Source organism: Hirundo rustica, chromosome 11, assembly GCF_015227805.2.
Source record: "Hirundo rustica isolate bHirRus1 chromosome 11, bHirRus1.pri.v3, whole genome shotgun sequence".
NCBI lineage: Eukaryota > Metazoa > Chordata > Aves > Passeriformes > Hirundinidae > Hirundo > Hirundo rustica.
The window spans coordinates 18852671-18879254 of record NC_053460.1 but is presented as its reverse complement, the minus strand read 5'-3'; positions in this window follow the sequence as shown (position 1 = coordinate 18879254).

The window sequence follows — 26584 nt, the reverse complement described above, 5'->3', positions numbered from 1 at the left end:
ACACACACATCACATCACACTACCACTGTGTGTGGAGTTTAGTTATACAATAAAGAACTGCAGGATTACAAACAGATGAAAAATATAAAAGCTAAAATCCTAAGGCATCACCACAGCGAGCTGGAGTTCAGGAATGCTCCCTGGGGATGCAGGAACTCTGCAGAGGAACAGGTCAGTCTGCCAGGCAACACTGGCCTTCCTGAAATAGTGCTTGCTCCTGAGTGATCATTTGTATTTATCTGCTCAAACAGAGTGCTCAGCACTAGTTTTGGTCCAAACAGCATGAGAGCACTGGGGTGAATGAGAGCAGTGTCTGCAGGGATGGGGAGGGCTGTAGGGAATCCTGTGAGAGCAAGGCATCAACACCTCCCCAGCTTCTCCCATGAGCCTGCCAGGATCTCTGGATCTCCTGACTCAGATGTGATATGTTGGTGCTCAGCAGCCTTTGATAGTTCCTCCCATGGATTTGTTTCTGTGGCCCCTGGGAGCCCTGGTGTGCTCACAGACACGAGAGGAAAATGCACATATTGTTAAGAGTTATCGATCGCTTCCCAGGCCTGGAATATCAGCACTGATTTCTGCGTGAGTGTGTTGTTAAGTGTCCATCCATATGTATTAATCACTGATGGAACAAAGCAGAAGGATCCAGAAATGCCTTCCCAGGCTGAGTTGGAGGCGTTCATAAATAATGTTTGCATGCGCTCATGAGGTGCTGGTTTTATTTGATTTAAATTATTAATGGCTGCAAAATTATTATTGGTGTTTACTCTGCGTTGCATTGGATTTCTATTCTAATAATGCTGCTGCCTGGTGCCCACGAGGCGCTGGGGTTGCTGTCAGCCCTTGTTTGAGGCTGCTCTCGCCCTGACCTTTCTGCAGTGCAGGGGGAGGCACAGACCCTGCCCAAAGCCACTGGGCAGGAGCTCAGGGGCAGGAGCTGCTCCTGAGCTCTTTTCCTGGGTAGGGAGAAGGATTCTGTGGGCTCTGCACGCTTTGCAACATCCGTGAATGACAGAATGTGGCTTAAATTTAGACAATTTCAAGTCCGACTGTTCAGTGACCTCTTCCAGGTAACGCAACAAAACATGCCTCTGCCCACGAGGCCGAGCCAACACGCCAGAGTCCTGTCCCTGAATTGGTTTCTTTCTCAGTGAAGCAAAAGGGAAAAGAAAAGAAAGAGAAGTGCTTCCATGCTGTGCACTTATTAAAGTCTCATTCAAAGGTATGTTTTGACTTTGTGTCTTTCCTGCCTCCAGCCTGGCCCTACTCTTTTTTGTCCCTCTCTCTGGGTCTTGAGTTTTTTCCACTTAAAGCTCTCCAAAGTTTCCAAGTTAACTTGACCTGAAACAGTGTAAAGCCTTAAACTGCATTTGAAATGAAGGTCATGGAGGAATAAAATCTTTTGTTAGATCCACTGAAGTAGCATGGAGGCAATTAGGGGAATTTTTCCACTCATCTGATCAATTAGTTTAATAAAAACAATGTCTACCTCTGCAATAAATTCTCCTTTCCATGTCCTAAAGCCACGATGCCTGCTAAACACTGCTTCTGTAAATAAATACATTCAGGGTTGGGCCATATTTTTCAAACACCCTTGAGGGGTTCTTTCTCTTTTAAATGCCTCCCTGCCCAGGATTTGTTGTCCATGTGTTTGTCAGGTGACATTTCCACTGAAAAGAGACGTTAAAATCAGCCTTGAAACAAAACGAAACAAAACAAAACAAAACAAAACAAAACAAAACAAAACAAAACAAAACTTAGTTTTCCTGAAAGTACAGATGAGAATGGAGTTGGTGATAAGAACCTGGGAAATTTTTGTTCATTTTTTGGTCTGGTTTCCTTCTGAACAGAATTAAACCAGAAAAATCCAATCCCTGCGTTTTCCAAGGTTTGTGCCACGTGCTCAGTTTATCTGATATTGATGTCATAGGAGGTTAAGGGCTTTTTCCCTGGAACAAATCTGACTTTGAGACAGTTCCAAAGCATGTGTTTAACCTTACCTCCATTGACTCCCTATCCCATCATAACAGCTGAACCAGGATTTCTTCTGGAGCAATATTCAAATCAGTTTTTAATGAGCTATTTAATGAAAGGCTAATTGAGGTGAATTCATTAAAGGTTTCCAAATTATGCTTATCTGAGTAGCTGTGTTTTAAGTGTTAAATATTTGTTTTATACTGCATTGTTTGATCATGAAAGCACATCTAAAACTTTTTAAATGCCTAATTAGACTTTCTATGCACTTTCCTTAATACCCCATGTTGAATTTACCATGTGTGAATTTAATATATTGCTGGTGTTTACCTAACATAATTAACAAAGCAATTGAGGGGTGTTTTTAGAATCTTGGATAATACAGAATTAGAGTATATTGGAAATAGTGATATTGTAGGGTTTTTAATTAATATCAGTCTCATTCTGGGTAGATGTTAACTATACTTAATGCTTATTTTCTTAATCTTGAAGTGTTTCCTCAACAGCAGGCTAACTGCAGGGGATATTACCACACTATTATGGTATAATTTTTTTTTTTTTTTCAACCATCAGTTAATGAATAAGAACATTAATTAATCAATCTGGTAGATTTGTCTTTCTGGGAGTACTTTCCTCTCAAATCAAAGTAAATTTGAAAAATAGGCACTCAAGTTGGCTTTAATATTTTTTGTCAATGACAGAAATACCAAAGTAGTTGATTGGAAATGTGGGGGAAAGGAAGAGAAAATAGAACAAGAAAGCAGAGGCAGACAATTCCCAGAGTTAATCTACATTTCCTGAGCTCTCAAGATTTGCTATCAATAAATGGGTTATCAGGATAAAAATCCTCTAAAGAAGAGGGCTACAGAGACTTTGTTGACATAAACATGTTTTGGGGTTTTTTTCTACCATGTTTCTTTTTCGTTTCTTTGAGTGGCTGGAGGTGAACAGCCCAGTCAGCCTTTCCTTGTGTTTGGTACACTTGGGATTCAACAGGGCAGCAGGAGATGCACAACATTCCTGCAGCTGAGGTTTGAGAAGGGATTATCAGTGCAGGAGAGCAGCAGGAGCTAAATCTGAGTGAAATATTGTTATTTCTCTCTGTTAAGGGCAGAAGGTTCTTAGCTCATGAACTGGCAGACCTCATTGAGAGGGCTTTAAACTAGGTTTGAAGGGGGAAGGGGATGCAGCTGGGCTGCCTGGAAGCAGGCCCAAGGGTGGTAAGCCTGAGCTAGGGGTGAAATCAGTAGCCCAGCTGAAGTGCAAGTATACCAACGTACGCAGTATGGGTAACAAACAGGAAGAGCTGGAGGCCATGGTGCAACAGCAAAGCTATGATGGAGTCACCGTCACAGAGACGTGGTGGGATGACTCAGCTGGAGCACTGCACTCGATGGCTACAAGCTCTTCAGAAGAGACAGGAAAGGGAGAAGAGGTGGAGGGGTGGTGCTTTATATTAAGAAGGTTTTGACGCCATCAGTATTGAAACTAAAGAAGATGAAGTTGAATGCCTGTGGGTAAGAATTAAAGGTAGAGCCAACAAGGCTGACATCCTGCTGGGAGTCTGTTATCATCCACCCAACCAGGAAGAAGACGTGGACAACTTACTCTATAAGCAGCTGGAGAATGTTTCAGGATCATCAGCCCTTGTTCTTGTAGGTGACTTCAACCTGCCAGACATCTGCTGGGAACTTAATACAGCAAAAAAGAGGCAGTCCAGGAAATTTTTAGAGTGCATGGAGGACAACTTTTTGTCGCACTTGGTGGGTGAGCCCACCAGGGGAAGGACTATGTTAGATCTGTTGTTTGCAAATAGAGATGGGCTGGTGGGAGATGTGGTGGTTGGAGGCTGAGTGGGGCAGAGCGAACATGAAATAATAGAGTTCTCAATATTTGGTGAAATCAGGAGGAACACCAATAAGACTCTTACACTGCACTTCCGCAGGGCAGACTTTGGCCTATTTAGGAGACTTATTCACAGAGCTCCTTGGGAAGCAGCCCTCAAAACCAAAAGAGTTCAGGAAAGCTGGGTGTTCTTCAAAACAGAGATTTTGAGGGCACAGGAACAGACTGTCCCTGTGTACCGAAAGATGAGCCGATAGGGTAAACATCCAGCCTGGATGGACAAGGAGGTTTTGGAGGAACTTAGGAATAAAAAGAGGATGTATCATCTTTGGAAAGAAGGTCAGGTCTCTCAGTAAGTATTTAAGGGGGCTGCTAGAGCATGTAGGAAAAAAATTAGGGAGGCCAAGCTCAGTTTGAACTTAAAATGGCAACTTCTGTAAAGAATAATAAAAAATGTTTCTACAAATATATTAATGGTAAAAGGAAAGGTAAGGCCCACCTTTGGTCACTATTGGATGAGGGAGGGAACTTAGTAACTGCAGATGTGGAGAAGGCAGAAATGCTTAATGCCTTCTTTGCCTCAGTTTTCAGTGGGAAGACAACTTGTCTTCAAGACAACTGTTCTCTTGGATTGGTTGATGGTGTCAGGGAACAGAATGGTCCCTCATTATCCAAGCAGAGGCAGTCAGAGAACTGCTGAGATGCTTGGATACTCATAAATCTAAGGGCCCAGATGGGATCCATCCCAGGATGATGAGGGAGCTGTCAGATGAGCTCGCAAAGCCACTTTCCATCATTTACCATCAGTCTTGGATCACTGGCAAGGTTCCAGATGACTGGAAACCGGCCAATGTGACACCCATTCACAAAAAGGGTGGGAGGGAGGATCCTAGTAATTATAGACCAGTCAGCCTGACCTCAGTACCTGGCAAGATAATGGAACAGTTTATACTGAGGGTCATCACACAGAATTTACAGGATGGCCAAGGTCTCAGGCCCAACCAGCACAGGTTTAGGAGAGGTAAGTCCTGTTTGACCAACCTGATCTCCCTTTATGACCAGGTGACCCACCTGGTGGATGACACTAAGCTGGGAGCGTGTGTCGATCTGTTGGAAGGTAGGAGGGCTCTTCAGAGAGATCTGGAATGGTTGGATGGATGGGCAGAGTCTAACAAGATGAAGTTTAATAAGTCCAAGTGCCGAGTCCTGCACTGTGGTCACAATAATCCCCTGCAGCGCTGTCGGCTGGGGACACTATGGCTGGACAGTGCCCAGGAGGAAAGGGACCTGGGGGTACTGGTCAGCAGCTGGCTGAACATGAGCCAGCAGTGTGCCCTGGCCAATGGCACCTGGCCTGGATCAGCAATAGTGTGGCCAGCAGGAGCAGGTCATACTTCCCCTGTACTCGGCACTGGTCAGGGCACATCTTGAGTATTGTGTCCAGTTCTGGCCCCTCAGTTTAGGAAGGACATTGAGACCCTTGAGCGCATTCAGAGGAAGGGAACAAGGCTGGTGAAGGACTTGGAATGTAAGTTGTATGAAGAATGACTGATGGAGCTGGGGTTGTTTAGCCTGGAGAAAAGGAGACTCAGGGGTGACCTTATCACTCTCTACAACTTCCTGAAGGGTGCTTGTAGACAGCTGGGGGTTGGTCTCTTTCTCCAGGAACTGACAGAACGAGAGGACACAGTCTCAGGCTGCGTCAAAGGAAATATAGGTTGGGTATTAGGAAAAAGTTTTTCATGGAAAGAATGATAAAGTGCTGGAATGGTCTGTCCAGGGAGGTGGTGGAGTCACCATCCCTGGACGTGTTTGAAAAAAGACTGGATGAAGCACTTGATGCCATGGTTTAGTTGAGGTGTTAGGGCAGGGTTGGACTCAATGATCTTGAAGGTCTCTTCCAACCTACACATTCTGTGATTCTGGAATTCTGTGATTATATAATATAAATACTATTATAGATCCACCAGTTTCACCCTGCACTCATTTCTCCTGAGACTGATCCCTCTGCAGTATAGGCTCCCAGACTGGAAATATTGCAGATTATTTTATGGTCTTGCACTCTAAGTGGGATTTCTCACATTAGTGCATGAATAGTCCATTTCTGTACTGTTGAGCGGAACAGGAACAGCTCTCCTGCAAGAGGAAAGGATTTTTTGCAGGAGTTCTCTCTTCGTTAAGGTGGTGACAGAGCTGTCACTGAACTGTGTTGTGCCTTGATGGAAGACGGAGTCGCAGTTATCTCAACAGTCAAAGTGTTTGTGTTTATTGCTCAAGGATTAGAGAATTTCTGCCAATGAGAAGCTTTTTCAGTTTTGCCAGACAAACTGAAATATCAGTGACAATTAAGGCTTTTATGTTCAGGGACATGAAACGAGAATAAAGGGATTTTTCAGACCTTTTCAAACCTTTTTACTAAGTGTTTCCTTCAGGTGGCCTTCAGGCCACAAACATCCCAATATCCTTAAGCTGTTTAACATAAAGATATTTAATTTAAATGTTAAAATGTTTTAGGTTGTCCCTTAAACTGTTTGTGAAATTAAAGTCATCTTAAATCTGCTGAAGAAATTTCTACATCCCAGCTGGCTGGTGGCATTGGGTTTTTTTTGGTAAAGTGATATAGCTGAGCCAAAATAATATTTTCTATGTGTGTAGGATAATCTGAGTGTCTGAGACATTAATCATAACATTATAAGCCTCATTTAGTTCCCTCTTCTACATTTTGTAAGCTGAGGGACTCAAGGCTCTGCCGTGTGATGATGGGATGGCTTGAGGAGAACACGAGCTCTGCACCCTTGTGTTCACCAGGGTCCTGTCCCCAGCATGGGTGACAGATGTGCCACCTCTCTGAGTGTACCTGTTCCATAGTCTCCCAGCTCCACTAATATATGGAGCAGTTGCTTTCAGTGCTTTGAGGATGGACATTCCCTCCAGGAATTTATCTAATTCCTTTTGAAAAAATTTATACTCTTGGCAGAAGCACCATGCTGGGGTAATGAGCTATATGATTTAATTATGAGTTGCGAAGGAAAAGTCCTTCTTCTTGGTTGTTTTGAACTGCTTGTTCATAATTTCATTTTATTCCACTTATGTCTTGAATAATGGCAAATAATGAAAAATCATTGCCTATTCACTATCTCAGTGCTGCTCCTCGTTTTATAGACCTCGATCATATTTCTCCTCAGCCACTTTCTAAAATTACTGCATAGACTTGGCTTTCTGTGAAATCCGTTCCATTCCTCTGATCAAACTCTTTGTTCTGCATCCCCTGAGCTGCTCTCTGGGTCACTGCAACCTGTGAGTGGTGATGAGCGTGAGGTGTTCAAGACGTGGGCACACAATGGTTGGAGGCCTAAGCATGCTTTGTGTTCTGCCCCCTCTGTCTTTCCTGAATTCCTGCTATAATGTGGAATATATTCACAGCCAGAAAGATGGGGAGTTGATTCTCTTTTCCAAAATGTGATAGATAAATGTCTATGCTTTTCATGCAAAAAAAGAACTTGTTCACAAGGCAACCAGACTGAGTTTATTTAATTTTCGCCTGCAATGGTACTGTAATTTCATGCATCTTCTTGTAGCTCTTCTGTGAGGTGATATTTATATATTTTTTTAGAAAATTAATTTGCAAAAAAATTAAATAATTTAATTTATGTTCTTTTTTTTCTCATATTATTATATACACATTTCCTGATCACTTATGATTATGTTGAACTGAAAATATCCTAGTGCAGATTATTTAATATCTTCCCCTTTTTTTCTTCACTAAGCAATCTTGACTTTTCAGTATTTCCTTCCTGTATGGATTTCATTTTGTTTGTAGTCTGCATGTGACCATTTTATGTTTTCTGTAATGAAGAATTTTTACTGGCCTTTGCTTCTTGGAGGTCTTAAGTTTAGGTGACATCTTTTTTAATATCATTGATAGCTTAAACAATGAAATTCTTATTTTAGTCCGTACTTCCACTGCCCTGTATTAAAATTTGCAGGTAAATAATAGCTAGACTCAGAGTATTATTATTATTATTCTAATACTAAATTAATAGTTTGTTTCTTAATTAACGTTCCTTAAAAATACTTTTTGTTCATCTGGTCTAATTTCAGGTACAATGTACTTCCTGTTATCCAAACATATACATGCATATATATATAGTTAATACATTTATCAGTCCTTTGTCAGAGCAATTGAGTTGTCTTCTGTTCCAGCCATAATATGCAGACAGGTTTGCTTGAAACAGGAAGAACTCTGGAAAAAAAGTTGGGAATAACTGACAAAATTGGCAATTGATCCTTTTAGGCATGCACAGCAGTGGGATTGCTGTCATATGTATTTGGCTTGGTGTTCACTGTTTTTGTTTGTTTGTTTGTTTGTTTGTTTTGCTTAAAGGAGTCTCATTCAAAGCAAAAGTTTGGGGGAAAAATCATTACTGAGTAATATTGAAATAACAGGGCTTTTTTCCTTTTTCTGGCCTTTCAGTGAAGCCACCAAAGGAACATATAAAAGTGGATTTAAGCACATTTTAAATTGAAATATTATCAGGTAGAAGAGAGAGATGTTCACGATCCAGTGTGAAGGGAGGATCAATATCATAATCTGTGTGTTTCAGAATATGTTGCACTCCCTATTATCAGCTGTGATTTATATAGGGCTGGGCAGGGAACGAGCTGCAGGTCAGTGATTCTCTCTCCCACTGTCTCTCATGACACGTTAAAACTTCAGGAACACAGGTGATGGACAGCAGATTAAAACCTCAGCCTGGGAATTGCTTTATTTTGGGTAGCAGGGAGCTGGGCAGAGGTAATTGCCTGTGCCTTATTGCATGAGTGCATGGGCTCTCCTGCTCAGCTCCAATGCTAAATTCATCTAGGACCACACCAGGAAAATACTTGGTGTAAATTAAACTTAGCTGGTTTTCCCTCTCCTGTTTCTTTAGCATCATGTAGAGTGTAAGCAAGTTAAAAAAAAAAAAAAAAAAACAAAAAACAAACAAAAAAAAACAACACCAAAAAACCCCCCAAACAAACAACAACAACAAAAACCCTAAAACAAACAAACAAACAAATCCCCCCCTCAAAAAAAAACCCCACAAAAAAACCCTCCCCCCAAAAAAAAAAAAAAAAAAAAAAAAAAAAAAAAAAAAAAAAAAAAAAAAACCAAAAAAACCACCAACCCAAAACCAAACCAAACCAAACAAAAAAAAACCCCAACTTGGTAAATTAGCTTGTGTTGCAATTAAAAAAAAGACTTACAATGCCCTTCTTAAAGTTATAATGATGAAAATGGAGAGATCGACTTTGTTGTTCAATTTTCAATTTTCAGCTGTGTTTGAATGGGCTCTGAGGCCTGTAAACACTGGCATTATAAGGAAATACTAATGCTATTCATGGACTAATCATCAATGTTTTGTTTATAGAAGTAGGAACATAGTTGTTGGAGAGAATGAAACAGGAAAACCTTACAAATATGATTGCTTGGCTAAAGATTCTAACAGCGTGAAACCTATGAGTGAAAGAGAAATTAAAGCAAGCTCTGAGATGTAGGATGCTAAGCCGGAAGACAGTGATTGAGTTCTCTGAAGGCAAGATCCCTGTTGATTGAGCAATACTCCTAACAGACAAAAGGATGCCAAGAGTCCAAGGAGAAGGGGCCCTGCCAAGGGAAAAGGAGTCTAGAAACGAGCTGTTAGGGTTTGGAATGTGCACAGTATGGTAGTGTAGTAGTTCCTATAGGCTGTATGCAAATTCTGTAGCACTTGTGTCTTGTACTGGTTGGTCAGTGTAAACTAGAATATTCAACACAGAAGGAGATATAATGTATTGTAACAAGAACTGAGGCCTCTTTGTTCGGGCACGCTTTTAGCTGTGGCTGGCAGCTTAGGCAAAGCTCTTGCACCAAGGAACTATGCAATAAACTACGTTTCAAGAGGTGCCCTGGACTCCAGAGATCTCTCATTGCCGTCCCCAACACATTCTCGTACACATAGTGGATCTTATTTTATTAGTATATCAGAGAACAGATTTGGGATGTCATAGGCCACCCTGCTGCTTTTTGGAACAAGGCTGGGCCTCAGAGCTGGTCAAGATTTTGTCTAGGTCAAGTAGATCTGACTTTTTAATGGAAATAGGTGTCATGGATGTGGATATGCATCAACCAGCTCAGACACAGATGATAAAACTTGATTGTTTAAGGGAGTAAGTCCCTGTTTGGATCAGCAGTTCTGATCATAAAATTCTGCCTTTATTGGTTGTTTCTAATATGTGTTGTCTTATTTGGAGGCTGGTTGGGATCTTCTCTTCTGCCAATGTCCATCTGAATCCCAGGATCACTGAGACTGGAAAAGCCCTCCCAGCCCATGAAGTCCAGCCTGTGCCCAATGGCCACCTTGTCCCCAGCCCAGAGCACTGAGTGCCACCTCCAGCCTTTCCTGGGACACCTCCAGGGATGGACACACACCCCTGAGTGGTGACTCTGGTACCTGGCCAGTACTCTGTGACAAAGGTTTTCCGTGAAGATGTGCCTTTCCAAAAGCAGATTCCCGTGTGCAATCTCTTATGAGCTCCCCACCTTTCTGGGCAAATTGCACAGAAGAACATATTCAATTAGTAAAGTTTGAGAAATTGAAATAATTCAATAATTTTAAGGGGATTAGGCCTCTTAAAGTGTGAAGAGAGAGCACTGAGGTCTCTGTGTCTCCTAGGCAATAGTGGAAGCACCAATGGGCTGGAGATGTGTTAATGCAGCGCCAGAGGTTATTAAGAGGGAGACAAGGGACACCTGTAGCTATTTTTGGGCTAGTCAGCATAAATTCATGGAGATCATCCATGCAGTGTTAGCTCAAACTATCCTTTTATTGAGAACACAAGCTGTAATATACAATGACACCAGACAAAATTATGGAGGAATATAATGAAGTTTGCAGTGTCAGAAGATAGGATGAATAAATACCAGATGCCAGGCACAGCCTTCCTATGCCTCCATCTTATGCTTTCTTGTTTTAATGAAAAGTTCCTTAGGAAAAAAAAAAAAGGCAAGGGAAGCTGAGCTGGAATTGTCATGTTGATATTGGAGGAGAGTTGATAATTATGCACCTATTCCAGCCTGCACTTTCCACTCTTCCTTCTAGAGATCAATCTGATTAAATCATCACCCCGCTCATGTTGAGATTTCTGTGCTCTTGTACCTGTTTAGTGTGTCCTCCCTCTCTGATTTCCTCACATAGGTCCTTCTTTCATTCTTTCTCGATGCTACTCTACTGGTTAGGACTTTTCTCCCAGATTTCTTGATCTCACTCTGTACTGTGTAGGTTAATAAGTGGATATTAATGTGACAAGATATCCCCTGTTTTGCCTCCCTTATTTCAAGTGTTCCTCCTCTGATCATTATTTACTCAGAACCTCTCTGTAATTCAGAATTCCCATCCTTGGTGTCAAATGGGTTTAGCAAGACCGAGTGATTTTTTTGCTGTCCCTTGCTCTACAAACCTCCTTTGGCTTATTCAACACTTTCCTAGATTACAAGCTCTTTTCAAGCCTTTGTCATTAACTACTGTTGAGGACTTGCTTCCTCTGCTCAACTTCCAGTTCTTGTGCCACCAGCTGCCTTGAAAAAGCCTGTTTGCCTCTGGCAAAACAAAAGTTCACTCATTTGCTTTTCACACTTTTTTTCTGTGGCAATTCTCAGAAATGAGATGATTGCCCATAAATAAGGTCACAGTTAGAAAAACTCACATCTCTTCTTTTGAGAACATTCAGGAAAATCAGTGAGGTCTGTACAGAGCAACCTCTCCAGGCTGGAGAGTCGATTAATGGCACCCCTTTTTTAAGGGTCTGTGGGCAGAGCTTTGAGAGGATTGCAGACAATTCACCTGAGATACTTGTTTGGCATTAAAAAGAACTTATCAGGAGAATGAAACATGCTGACACAAATTGTCTGTGACAGAAGGCAACAGAAATTTTATTTTGCTTTTGTTTTTCCAGCTGGGATGTGGAGCCATGCAAGGAATTGTAGAGCGGTCATCTTTCAACCCACCAGAGAGGCCAATATGAAAAAATTTCACAGACATGCTTTGCCAAATTTGTGACTTGATGGTTAATGTTGGATAGTGAGCCAACCCCTGTCATGGCAGTGCTGCCAGGCTGTTCTTTTTTGTTTTGTAAATAAACCCCTCATTCTCAGGCCCTCAGCTGTGCTGACTCCTGTCTGAAGCGTGACAGGGTGGGAAGAGGTCGATCCAATCTGGAGTAAAACATTATTTAAAGTGTGCTTTACCCAGTGTCTTGATGGTAACCACGCAAGGATTTCTAATATGGTTTGTTTGATACAGATTCACAGGTTTTGGAGCAGAATAAACCCACACAAACCATACAGGAGAAATTATTGCCTATTACCACAAAAGAGGTGAGGAGGAGTTGGATGCAATTAAGTGCAAGATCTGTTCTGTGGTTTTGAAAACATCAACACACATAAATGTCTTCATTAGGTTGTGAACTACAGTGCAAATTACTTTTTCAAAACTGTTGTTCCCTTGAATGCCTTCTATGTCCAGACATAACACCATTTGTATATATATATCTCACCACAATTTGGTTGAATTTCAAGAGGAAAAGTCTCTGTCTTTCACTTTTGTGTCCTTGACTGTTAGAAATGTGCTTAAATTTTTTTACCTCTCTTTCTTAAAAAAATATTGAATAAGGAAGGATGCTGCAATGCATTTATTTTTATTTTAAAAATAAAAATCAGTTTAGGCTCCAAGGCTATTAGTTGTGTTAAAGTTATATAAGGTAGCCGTGAAACTCTAGAACTGGAATTATCTGCTGAGTGGAGGAATCCTTCCAAAAGAGCTGAGGCAGAAGTTTGCAGCTCTCAAGTTGAGTGTAGTGGATTATAACCAGAATGTGTAGTCCAAAACCACCAGTTATGACTTTGCAGAAGTTTAGAACAAATCTTGAAGAAAAGAAAGTAACATGGGAAATGTACTGATACATAAAAAAGTCGTGTGTTCTTATTTTCTACCTGCTATGGGAACTTGGCTAGAAAGGGGTTAAAAATCTGTATTTGTTTTTGCAAGATGCAGAAGTGAGAGTCATGGGGAAAAGAGGCTGTGTTTCTGCTCAAGGCCTTCAATACCTTTGTGCCTTCGGCTTTCTTGTGTATTTCAACAAAATGTGAATTTTCCTTTCAAATGTGGAAATTCTGCTGGAGACAGAACTTCCCTCCCAGACCTCCTCCCGTTGGATTTATTGCCCTGATGAGTCATTCCTGGATGTAATGATTGGTTTAAATTGCCAAATTCCAGCACAGTGGCTTGGGCAATGTGTCCCTGCTAATCATTCCTTACCCAAACTCTTCAGGACTGTCAGCAGGATTTTCAAGCTGTCCTTGTTTAGGGATGAATTTGGGAGAAAACCCCTGAATGGGATCCCTCCGGGAAGCAAACCCAAGTGGCCCCTCCCTCCAACCGGTCTGGTAAAAACTTCTTTGGAGAAAAGTGGAAAAAACTATTTTATTTAACAAAGTGCATGCAAGTATAAAGGATGAATAATATGAAACAATAAAACCTCTCCTTCTGAAGTGAGATGGCAAATTGAGAAAGTTCTTGCCGTGGGTGTAGCTCGGCTCTCTCTCAGTGCCTCTCCTCAGTCCCAGTCCCTCCGGTGCTGCTGGAAAATGCCGAGGTCCAGGCCCCGGTGGGCCGCAGGTGCAGCCCCCAGTGCTCCCCTGGGTTTTCAGTCCAGAGCAGGTTTAAACAGTTCCAAGAAAAAGGAAAAAAAAAACAGTCCAGGGAACTTCTCTGCCCTAGCTAGCTGAAACTAACTAAAAGCAAAACAAGATCTCTGTCCTGCAGTCTCTCCAAGCCTCCGCCGAACGCCCCGTCCGCAGAAGAATGTGGAGGAGTCAGGCAGTTTTCTCAAAACAAACTCCGCGCTTCTCCTTGCTCTTAGAACCAGCCTGAAAGGCACAGGACTCAATATACAGCACTAAGAGATGATTGGGGATACAAGCATCATAAAGTTACCCTAGGACAAGCCTAAAGGCTTGTTGGAACAAGGAAACAAAGATTTCCATCTACTTATGCCTCCTGTTTTGTTGCCTAATTATCATTCATTTAGCCTGCCATAAAAGTCATCCTTTACCTGCTTTCTGATTGCTTTATGGCTGCTTTTACAGCCTTTGGGGAAATAAATTGAAATATATGTTTTCCATGTGCTCCATCCCTAAAGTAACTGTTCCAGTCAACAATCTGTGTTTTATTACCCAAATGATCTAAAAACCCCCATGTTATAAATGGAAAATGGTAAAATTAGAGAGTTCAGCTCTGTCTGCTGAAGTCAGCAAAATACTTCTACCTTTGTTTTGGCAGAGTCCCCTGCAGTCAGAGACATCCAGCCTCCTCAAAGCAACTGGGAATTAAAGAATTGCTCCCAGCTGCTTAAACTAAAAATGCACAAATAGGTGCATGAAAAAAACACAAATGTAAAATATTAATAACTACAATGAATGCTGTAGTTTTGGACTGGTTTTTTGTTTGTTTGTTTGTTTGTTTTGGGGGGGGGGCGGTGTTTTTTTTTTTTTTTTTTTTTTGCTCAGCTGGCTTGTTTTCCTGCAGGCAGGCTTGAGAGAGCTGAGGCTGATGCTGTGTGTTGCTCTTTGCTCTGTGTCCCCGGACTGCACTGAGCCCATCATGCTGATTTTTGGTGCTCTGTCAGTCAGATATGCTCCAATTTATATAAAACAATGAAAACTTGAGAACTAAGAGACTTGCTGCATGTGTAATTTAACATAAAATGTTGGGTTTGGTTTCTTTTAGTTTCTTTTTAGTTTCTTTTATAATAGAGTTAAATCTAAAGACACTCCTGGCATTAGGATTTCTCAGAAAGCCTGTGAAAAGTTCTTGATTTGACGAATTTACAAAAAATCAGCAGAAAGCAAAAAAAATGTGTGTACTGAGGCTTTGTCTGACAAGTCCTGGTGCTGTGTAGGATTTCTTGGAGTCACACTCTGGCTGCAGAATTGAGAAATTGTTCCTCTTGATTCCCAAGGCCCTCCAGAACCAGCCTTTAAATTGCCCTGGCACGTGGCTGCGCTGGCCTGACAGGGCGTGCAGGCTCCATCCCTTCTCCATCTCTTTCCTGCCCTGAAGGCCAAACTCCCACCAACAGGAACGAAAAAACCAGAACTCCTTGAGCAGATATTGCTGTTCATGCTGCATTTTCCCTTCCTGGTTTGTCATCTCGTCCCTTCCTTCTCCCCTTGGATGTGAATTCCACTGCCTGTGGCGCTGAGAGTTGTTCCTTGCAAAACACCCAGGGCTTGTCTGGGAATGTAAGGAAGGCAGGTTGGGAGACTTATGGTGTTGCACAAATGGTCTTTCATTAATTGTTCTGAATCCTTACATGCTCCCAGACCCATATTTTAGTTTGTTTTCAATTTATTAGAGAACACAAAGGATTAATTGATAACATTGATGTTGGCCTTCACAATTAAAACGTTTTCCCAAATCACTCTCTACAAACTCTTCTGAACAATTCCTAATTAGTCTTGACAAATTTAATAAGCAACCCTAAGCCTGTATTGAGCCGTGTCTAGTTTGTAATGAATTATGACAAAAATACTTCTTTATAATATGTTAAAATATGTTCTCCATGTTTCCTGAATCTGGGTTGATGCTAAACCCAGAGTATGTTCTTAAGTGACTGGTGGGCCAGGCAAGAGTTTGCAGTGAATTTCCTGGTTCTGCTTGCATTGATGAAATTATTTTAAGCCTTTGTAAAGCACAGCCTTACAAACACAAGGTAGTCTGGAGCATCTTTTAGCTCTTTATGTAGCTGCTGACACTATTATTTCTTGACATCTTCCTGTTCTAGTGGCATTTTTCCATCTGCTTCCAAGATGTCATTATAATGCAAAGTAAAAATTTTAGTATATTCTTCTAAAGTCTTTGCTTCTCTTGCTGTGCCATTCTAATTCTGTACAGTCTCTGTTGATGGATTCCTATTTATCTTGGCTAATAGCTGGTTTATTTTCCTATTATGTTCTGCTATTCAGCTTGCATAGAAGGCGTCAAGATGCCTTCTCAATTTAAATACTTGCCTTTTCTTCATTAACAGCAACGTCTCATCTGCTACCCAGACCTACTGTTCTTTTGCATTTTAGTTGTATAATTTGGTGAAGCCTGCAAAATTGAGGGATCTATTTACAACCTACTTTGGATAATTTTTCACTAGGATTGATTGCATATAGAGGAGAGAAGGTGTGCAGGATGCCTTCTGGAAAAATAATTGATTGTGAGAGTTCAGTGTGTTTGGGAACGAGCCCACCAAAATAACCATGCTGGTCTGTGCTATAGGCTCTGACTGACTGCTTTGAATCCAGGTTTGCATTCTGGCATCTAAAGTTGAATTTCAGCTTTTAATTTTATAGTTTGAGCAATTTTGTGTCTTTTTACAGCATGCCCTGACATTTTGGGAAAAGGCTTCATAACTTTAGCAAATGGAATAAGGAATATTCCTGTTACAAAGGCAGGAATCCATGGCTGTTCCTCATGCTGATTGCTATTTAGCATGGAATAATCCACAATTTGTTAATTTCATAACCAGTCCTAGTATGTAAAAAATTAAAAAATCAAGCAAACAAATGGAATAATTTTAACACTACACAGTTTACTTTTCTTCCACCAAGGTGCATTTTTATTGGTATAACACTTATGTCTTCTTTCATTTCCACACCAAATCCATGACTGAATGTTTTAAAAATTTTGAGAGTTTTAATCCTGTTTTTCTTCTGTAGCAGACCCAAAGAGATGTGTTAGCTTCAATCTTGCTCAGATTGTCGATGTGCAGTTGTAAGATTTTTAATCTGCTGTAACATTTATCAAAATTTGCCAGAGCAGACAAGCATTTCCATGCTGTCACTGGGACAGGAAAGTACCTTGGTGTAGAACGCAGGCTGTGATGGAATGAAGTTAATGCCTGTAGAAGATCAGAGCCATCTCCTGAGTAAAATGCCACCTTCTCCAACCTGAAGGCAGCAAAATGGACAGGAAACGTATCCATCTGGGGAAATTATCGTCCCCATCAATGACATCTGGCTTGGCATTTTGTGGTCTCTGTGTTATTAAATGCTTTGCTGTATCATGCACAGGTTCATTAGTACAAATTAGGTTCTGTTCACATTACAGTGGGTAATCAATTATATTGGATGTGAAATGTCTTCTCATAAATCTGAATTACACTTTTCTTGGAGCCTGGGCCAGTGTTTGGGCTGGTGCGGACCTGGGGAGAGCTGACAGCCCTTGCTGCAGATGGGATTTGAGCTTTGTTCCCTCTGTGCCAGGGTTATACCAGGTGCAAAATTTACTGTGCCAGGGCAGCCTGGAGCTCCTGGGGAGTTCCAGCCTACAGAGGTTCAGGATGGATCCAGGCTGGAATCTGTTATATTCCAGGGACAGAGCAGCAGATGAGGCACCCCAGGTCACCTGTGGGCACTCATGGGCTCTATCAGCTGAGATTATTAAGTGAGATGTACACAATTCAGCTCAATGTCATCTGACAGGCAGCTGGGATCAAATACTGGCACGTCAATTTGAGTTAATGTATCAAGTATTTTGTGAGTTGATTCCTTCTGTGATGTGTGGTATTTGCTGAACTGAATTGAGTCAGGCTGAATTCCTTGTGCCATGAAGTGCTGCTGAACTGGGTACCACAGTACAAGTTTCTACTATGAAAAATTATAAATCAACAGCCTTGTTAATACTTTGAGCAGGGAAGCTGAAAAATACTAATGCATACTAAGAGTTGAGATGTCTTTTTATAATCTGAAGGAGGAGTATGAGAAAAATTTATCAGAAGTATTTGTCTCCTGAATCCCACTGAATTTCTGCTTTTGCACAAGGGAGCTTGGGACATCTGTTATTTGTGGGTTTCAGTGTCCTATTGAATTTTTTTTTTTACCTGCTCATAATTACTTTTAATTTCCTGTAGCTAATAAATGCTAGAAAACACAATTTCTAATTAAAAATCCAACATGAACCTGATGATCAGGATCTATAGAAATGATACTTCAGCTGTAAATATTTTAAAGCTTCTGTGCATTTTCTTCTCCAGGCTTTATGCTTGCATTGCATCTAGAATAAAGAGTGTAATTACCTGCAGTGCAGTTCTGGAGAAATAATGCTCGGGATAATTAGGGCTCAGTACTGCACATTTTTAAAATCCACCCCACAAACCCAGGCTCTGATGACCAGCAGTTTATGACAAAGCAGATAATAGCAAATTTTGGGTTATTTCTGCCCTGGCCTTCAAACTTCAAGTACCTGGAGTCTCTGAGGTCTCTCAATAGCATTTGAGAAACATCTCCTCTGTTCGAGCATTAGTTCTGTCTCCTGCTGATCCTGAAGTTCTGAGTCAAATCTTTTTCTTTTCTGGGATTGATGACTGCAATTCTTGGTTTCCTTGCTTAACTACTTCTGTTAGAAATAGGCTCAAACTGGTGTGAGAGATCTTACAGAACTGATTCCAAAACTCAAGTTCATCAGCATTGTAGCTTTGATCTTATCTGAATATTGATCCTATCTGAATATTGATCCTGTCAAAATCTCATTTCTTGCCTATCTGAATAGGCAGGGAAGGGTTAGGCGAGGAAGGTTATAAGGAATAGTTTGTCCAAATGAATGTGCACCCATGTGACACTAATTAATTTGTGTTAAAAATCTGGCACATTTGTTTATAGCACAACTCATTATTGTCTGTTCCAGTCCTGGGCCCTTCACGGCCAGAGAGACCTGGAGGGGCTAGGGGTGTCCAGGGCAGGGAACAGAGCTGGGGAAGAGGCTGGAGCCCCAGGAGCAGCTGGGAAAGGGGCTGAGCCTGGAGAAAAGGAGGCTCAGGGGAACCTTGTGGCTCTGCACAGCTCCTGACAGGAGGGGACAGCCGGGGGGGTCGGGCTGTGCTCCCAGGGAACAGGGACAGGAGGAGAGGGAACGGCCTCAGGCTGGGCCAGGGGAGGCTCAGGGTGGAATCAGGAGGAATTTCTGCATGGAAAGGGTGCTCAGGCCTTGGCAGGGGCTGCCCAGGGAGGTTTGCAGTGCCCACCCCTGCAGGTGTCCCAGGAAGGGCTGGGGGTGGCACTGAGGGCTCTGGGCTGGGGACAAGGTGGGCATTGGCACTGCTGGGAATCCATGGGCTAGGAGGGCTCTTCCATGAATGATGGAATGATTTCCTCAATGATTCTGGGATTGTACATCTCACTTCTTACTTTTATCTCTCCACAGTATAATTTGAGGGACAAAAATAGTACAGTTTTTCTGTAGTTGAAAAATCTTCTCAAGGTTAGTTTTTTCTGTTGTGTAGAATATACCTCATCCATTTCTCAGAATTCCCCTGTCAATCCTTTATTTTTTCCCAGATCTTCAAAGAAACTTTGACATTAGAAAGCAGATATCAATGTCTTTCTTGAATAATGCACTAGCAGGAAGCACAGGTGACTTCCATGTGAGAAGGCATTAGTAAAAATGGATGCAGAAAAACAACCTCACATAATATAAATACTTCCTAAAAGCTTCTTCTCCTAGAAGACTACAAATACAATTTCACAGCTGGTCCATCATTGAAAGTACAAGTAAGATGCTATTTAAGTATTGCTGGTGTTACGTTGTCGTTAAATCAAGGGGCTCAGATCATCCGTCTCTGTTTCTGTTTCGTAGGTAAAGAAGTTCCAAATAATCCTTCCATTCCTTTTTTTTTTCCTTTTTTTTTTTCTTGTAAATAAATTCTGTATGATGCTTATTTAGATCTTTTTCTTGTTTCTTTGTTTCCTCTTCAGTTAGGTTTTATGTGTCAGATGCTATCAAGACAAACCAGGTATGAATGCAAAAGGACAAATGTATTTGTGGAAATGATTAAGGCTGGAAAACACAAGTGATGAGATATTGAATATTTCTCCTCTAATCTGCTGAATTCAGACCGGGGCAGCAACAATCACAAGTCCTTGAAAGGAAATAAAAAGTAGCATTAAGTATGTTAGGGTAGTTTAATGTATTTATTTTATAAGATCTATCCCCTTAATAAATAAAATAAAACATAATAGCCCTAAAATACTGGAGTTGCAAGTTTAGAAACAAATCTTACGTTGAAGACTTAATCCCTTTCATTTAAAATAAATATTTCAAGGTTTCTATGTCTCTTCTGTGAATCTTATTTACATTTTTATTAAATGAATTATGTTTACATAGCTGTTTCCATAATGTTTCTTATGCCTTTTTAAAAGCTGACAGTATATAGGTCACTAGAACCTTGAATTCCTGAAGTTACTTTTTAATGCAATGCTCATAGGCATGAAAAACCTTAGTAAACTGGTTTTTTGCATCACATGACGTGGGATTTTGAAAGGCAGCCTGGTCTTACAGGCTTCATTTGGAAGGGTCAGAAGGGTTTTCCTCTGGAAGGGAAATGTGAGTAGTTTTGGGGAGTGGGAGAGGAAACCTGGGATTCCAGATGTTGTTGTGATTAAAGTGTATACTTCTGCAAAGCTCTGACCTGGGGTTCTTCTGCTGGACTGTGACAGTTCCCTCTGTTTTCAGGCAGGAACTCTCCAGTCCTGGTTCCAAAATCTTTTACACAGCACTTAAAGTGGAATTAATCCTTGTTCATCTATGTGCAATAAAACAGAGCTTTGGTTACCACTTAAGAAAGGGAGGAGGGGGGGAAGAAAAGAGGAGTGTTTATGCTCCATTAAATATTTTCATTATGCATTAGATGTTAAGAAATTTCTAGTATGCCTGAAGCATCTCTGCCATGACAATTTGGAAAATAAAACTCTGTGGTGCATGGCAAGCAGTGTGTCTTGTTTTCATACATAGAACTATATTTTGAATTGTATATGAGATGCAACATAAATGTATCAGGTCTTTGGCACTGACTGATGCTCACAGAACAACTGAGATTTGGGAAATATTATTTCTATTATTAGTTAAAAGTGTTTTATTTTAATTGAATGGCATGAGCGGGCAACGGCAGGGTTGGACAGTATGGATGTGGACTCCAGGATTTTTCTCCTTAGCCTTTTGTGTTTTTTCAGAGGAATCTTGGTGGGGTTTGGGGTGGGTTTTTCAGTGAGCTCGTTCCTTGTCCAGTCTGGGTGTATAAATATGATTTCCTGTGTAAGCTGCAGTGCAAAGGAGCTGTGGATGCCAGAAGGAGAGGCTGTGTCTGAGACCCAGCACGATGTCTGAGCAGTGCTGAGCCATCTCCTCCCTTTCACTCGGCTAAGTGGAATGTTCCAGCAATCCAAGAGGATCACGTTTGGCTTTCACTCTTACCTCATGCACCTGTCAGAGCCGAGCCTCTCCAAGAGCCTGGTGTGTATTTACCAGGCTGTCAGAGGTCCTGGTGAAAAGCTGCAAGGTAAATACTCACCAATCCACACACTTCAATTGCTACCTTGATTCTGCAGCAGTCAGCTCTCACTCAAGGGTTTGCTCATCACATCTCCCTTCAGCTGTGCTGTTCAAATACTGCAGGATCAACCCAAATATCATATTCATGTGTTTGATGTCATGGAATCGGGGCTTCAGTGGAACAATTGGTTTGAAGTGAGCACTTAGAGTTGAGTCATTGCCTTTCCATGCAGATGTGCCAGCGGAAGAGGGATCCTGGGAGGACACACGGAGGTGTGTGAGCATGCTGGGAGGCACCTGGGAAAGGCTGGATGTTGCTGCTGAGTAGATTTGGGGAGGGTGGAACGAGGGTTAATTCTGTTATCAGAATTTTCCCCATGCCATAGATAAAACCAGTTAGATCTTTCTCAACAGTGGTTGTTATTTTTCAGGTGTTTGCTAAAATCAGTACCTTTTTTGGTACTGATTGTTCCCACTTTCCAAAGGGAATGGTACCATGAGCCTCCTGCTGCCAGACCCTGGCAGCACAATGGGGGATCAACCCAGCATTGTTTCATCCTAAGGTTCTGAAGCCTTGGGAGTCAATCTTCCCTCAGCCCTACCTAGTAAATTAAGGTAGCGGGAAGACAAATGTTATTGATGTTCAAATACTTTGTCTCCTTGAAGCACTCAACACATGCAAATTGTATAAGGAACAATGTTGGATTCTTGCTACTGTCATGAATCTCTGAGCCTGTGTAATAAATGTTGTTGTCACTTTATATGGGCTAAATTACTAATGATGGAAGTGTGTTCATATTCATGCAAGCAGCTGCTGAAGAGTGTGTTGTCCTGAAATATACCTTCCTGTCTTTGGGCTGACAGCCATGAAATGATGGAATCAAGATCCTGTCCTTCAGTGTTGCTGACAGTGAAAACTGTCACAGTTTTTAGAGAAGTCTTTCAGAGAAGGAGCCCCAGTTCTGATACAGTGTGGACAACACACCCTTGAAATTCTTTGTGCTGTAGACAGTGTTAAGTGCAGCATCCAGATGCAATTTCACCTTTCTTTTCATTTCCCCGCTCCTTGATGATTTATTTTAACCCCTTGTCCATTAGAGAGCAATTAAAAAATGAATAAGAAAAAAGAAATCAGTAAGCCCAGCTGTTACAGTGATCTATTTACTGTCTTGCCTCTGGAACAAGCCCAAAAGTTAGAAAGATTTTTTTTAAAATTATTTTCCTATTACATTAAATTGAAGTGTGAAATCTTTTGAGCACCTTTGTCAAGCTTGTCATCACGTGCACTCTGACCCTGCAATTTTCTCTGTCTCTTTTGCGTGAAGAGGCTCTGGTGACATAAATTTCTTCCTTGATGACTGAACTTCATGGGAAGGATGTGAAGAGTGAATGTGGCTTGACTGCAAGACTAAACTCCAGAAATAAAATGCCACCTCTTACTGAGCTGCTGTCTTTATCCACGCAGCTCCTGATTTCACCTGCACAACATATTTGTTTAAGAATTGATCTAGCAAAATATCTCCTGACTCCTTCTCATGCTGATGTAATGTTTTGTCAAATCCAGCCAAGCTGAGCTTTGTAGTGCTATTTAGAAACCACGGTTTGGGCGAAATATTGACGTTGTGCTGGGAGCTGCTAACAACTGATGAGGTGGGCTCTGCCCTGGTGAGTCCTCCAGCCAGAGCTGACGTAGGTTTAATGAGCAAGTACCTAATTAGGGTAGCAGAGGTTATTTTAGATGCATTCAGTGTGTTACAAACATAGAACTCGGTGATGAGAGAAAAAGCAAATAGTTCAATAATTTAATCATGGTTTATTGCTAGTATGTTAAATTAGCAGTTAGGACCAGCCACCAGTGGTCACCAGTAAACACAAGCTGATACCTCATTTAGGATAAAGATTTTTCCTGGTGCAAATTGCCATCTCGGGGTGGATAGCAAGTTTTTTTTTATAGAAAGCAGAAAAATGTCGAAGGGATGTATTTTCTTCCATGGTAAATATTTAACAGCACAGAGTAGGAGAGCAGAGAAGCAGGGATCTTGCAAACAGCTTTTGCTGTGCTGGGAAGGCCCCTTTGTGTAGCGTGGAGCTCTCTGGTGGTAAGGAGGAAGCAGGAGAGGGGCTGGAAAAACTGGAATTCTGCAAAAATGCAGAGCACCAGGAGTTCCTGGGCACTGAGGGCTCCCCTGGGAGCAGCATGTGGAAATGAGGCCCCTGTGCCTGTTCATTTGAGGGAACATCAGCTCTGTGCCTCAGCTGAGTTAACCTGTTGTAAAGGGTGACAGAAAGATACTCAGCCAACGTGGCAAACAACATTTCACCCAACATATCCAGAGGAATGTCAGAGTACTGAGCTCAGCTCTGGGTTTGTGCAGCTTGCTGAAACTGAAACCTTCATCTGCTTGCTTCCAACTTGGCCCTGCATCTATAACTAATAAATAACTTGCTATCATTTAATATGTAATTGATTATTAAATCAATATCTGGCTATTTATGTAATTTGTAAGTCAGAGCCATGAAGCTGTATTTATTTAGCTTCAGAGAAGCTAGAAATTGGATTACTCAATTAATTGGATTACTTAACAAATATCGATTAACATTTTTAAGCAATTAACATTATAGACATGTAACAGAACACTATCTTTTAAAATTTTAATTAACTGTTTAAACAATGCTTGGAAATTTAAAGTTGTTGAGATTATAATTACATTATTGCCTATGCAGTTTGGAGTTAATTATACTGCATTTCTATAGGCTTGATAAACTGCAAAATGTATCCCCTTAACAATCAATTGGCATTAAATTACTTTCAATCACTTTTTATTAAAACCAAATTAGAGCCTCACTTGCAGCACAGTAAAAGCACTGCAGAATCTCAGAACTTAGCTGTGATTTCTGCCACACCTGCTGGTTTCCACATGTCCAGCTGGTCAGGTGGTGGCCACATTTTAAAATAAAAATAAACCTGGCAGACACAAAGCAATTCAGAGCTCCAGTCTTCAAAACATTCAATGTCTGATACTTCTTCCATAGAAATTTGTACAAATTTTGTTGATTTGTGTGCGTGGGAGAAAGTCTGAGTCTGGGATGCTTTCATGTCAAGTTTTATAGCTCCATTAATTGCCACAGATTTCTGCCCTGTAATTGTGGACATTTCTCTGATCCCAAGGGGAATTTTTGTGGTGTGCAGTGGTCCAGTATGGTGCTTGATGAGAATATTCACTTGTTTACCCAACAAGAGTCAAAATTAATCTTGTAGGCTCAGGGCTTTAAAGCAGCTTTCTTTCAGCTAGTGATTCCCAGATTAGTTAGGGTTTAGGTACTTAAAAGCTCTAATATTTGATAATAAAATACATTTAATCTGGTATCAGAAAATATAATACACAGCTTTCTGTGGCATCTTTTAGCAATTTATGACCCTGTTTATCATGTAGTTTTTATATTTTTAATTCTGCTTTCCATCTCAACCTTTTTTATTCTGTTTCCTCTTCAGTGTCAGATGTGCTTCATTAGCTGTTGAGTTTTATAAAGCTGGGTACTGGGTTTAAGTAGACTTGTAGTAGCAGCACAATAATAACAACCCCCCAAAGGATGTTACAAAGGATGCTAGTTTACAGATGTAAATTAACCCTGCAAATCAAGTGATGATTAAAACCCTTGGATGCCTCCTGGAGACCATGGGATAACATGAGGAAAGACACTGCCTTTCCACTGCATTCAAATGATGGCTTCCTCATTTTTTCCCCAAAAACTTACATGTCTACTCAAGATATAAAAAAAAAAGTTTTGCTTAATTTAAATACCAACAGGAGTCATGACTCCTAAAAATTCAGGATTTAATACAAAACAGGTCTGGACTTAAGCAAGGATATTTTCTGTAGGAGGCAGTGGTAACAAAGCCTGTTACTGTCTGTGCAGCCTTTCCATGTGCTAATCAGGATTAGTGAGAGCACCAGCTGAAATGGGAAGAGGAGTAAGGACAGCTGGGGGCTCCTAAAGCCACCATCCGAGCTGGCTTTGGTGGGTGATGCTTTGGGTGGCCACGGGGTCTGAGCCAAACCTGATGTGTCAGAGGACACCTGGCAAGGAGAGGCAGCTGGCTGAGAAGGTGGCTGCTGGAGTTTGTGTGCTGGTGGATGTTGAGTTGTTTGATTGTTCTGATGCCTTAAGTTTTTAACTTTTATAATTTCAGATCCTGTACTGCATAAGTGTGTAACTCTGAACTCCATATAGAGTGTCAGCTAATTCTCTTCACATTTTGGTCCGATGAAACCATCCCTCTAGGCCTGAGAACCAAGGTCACCATCGTAGCCTCAGGCCCCGAAAAGTATAAATGAAAGTCAATCAGGGGAAGCAAACTGGGGAATATGACTTCATTACCTGAAGCTGTAATTGGAGGATTAACCCCAGGTATGTAAATGGACCAAACTTATATCTGTCTGAAACACTTGTGAGCATTGTCCATCTTGGGTGTAGCCTCTGGGAGACTTCTGACTGTCCAGGGCGTATCTGTTGAAGGCCTTTAATAAATACCTACTTCATTCTTTTAACTCTGTCTAGCCTCTGTTCCAGGTAGCCACTCCAAGGCATCAGTTCCCACCTGTTTGTAAAAGCCTTGCGAGAAGCTGCAGCAGGCCTGGCATGCGAAGCACCAATTCCTGGTCACTCAGATTTTAGGAGTGGCTCAGAACAAAGGATGAGAATAACCAAACAAAGACAGACTCCCTAGGCTCTGCTTAATTTTCTGAATGATGTTTCTTCTAGCTGATGTTTACTAAAGTCCTGAGCAACCACTGATTTCATGAAAATTTACACGGAAGGGATTTTTAGAGCTAGTCACATACCACAGATGGAAAGAGGTGCATGGAGAAGATTTATTTTGAGGACAGAGGAATTGGGTAGGTACCTGTCTGGACTGGAAATCAATGTGGTTCAATTCCAGCCTCCTTTAAACACTCCCTTATACCCCCAAACATGTCCTCCATCCTTTGGCTCTAAAGTTCCTTTGGAAAAATAAGCATAGCCAGGTGATTTAAATCCCAAACCATCAGGATGTGACTCTTCTACCTCTCCATGGCCTGGTCCAGAGAGAGCAAGCCCTGCAAAGGGTGGGAGTTTTGTCTGGAGACCTGGTGTGACTGGGACAGCTCCCTTGGTGTCTATTGGATTGCTCCAGTTGTATTGCAAAGCCAGATCTTTGGTTAATACCTTGAGGAAATACTTTTTTTTTTCTTTGCGTTGCTTTGAAAGAGTAGGAAAATAACTATTTCCCTTTCTGTTTGTTTATGCTGAAGTACATATATCCAAGAGCATCCTGGATGTTTCAGGATTTCACTACCTTCAGCACTGACCAAAAGGGAAATTCCTGTTATCAT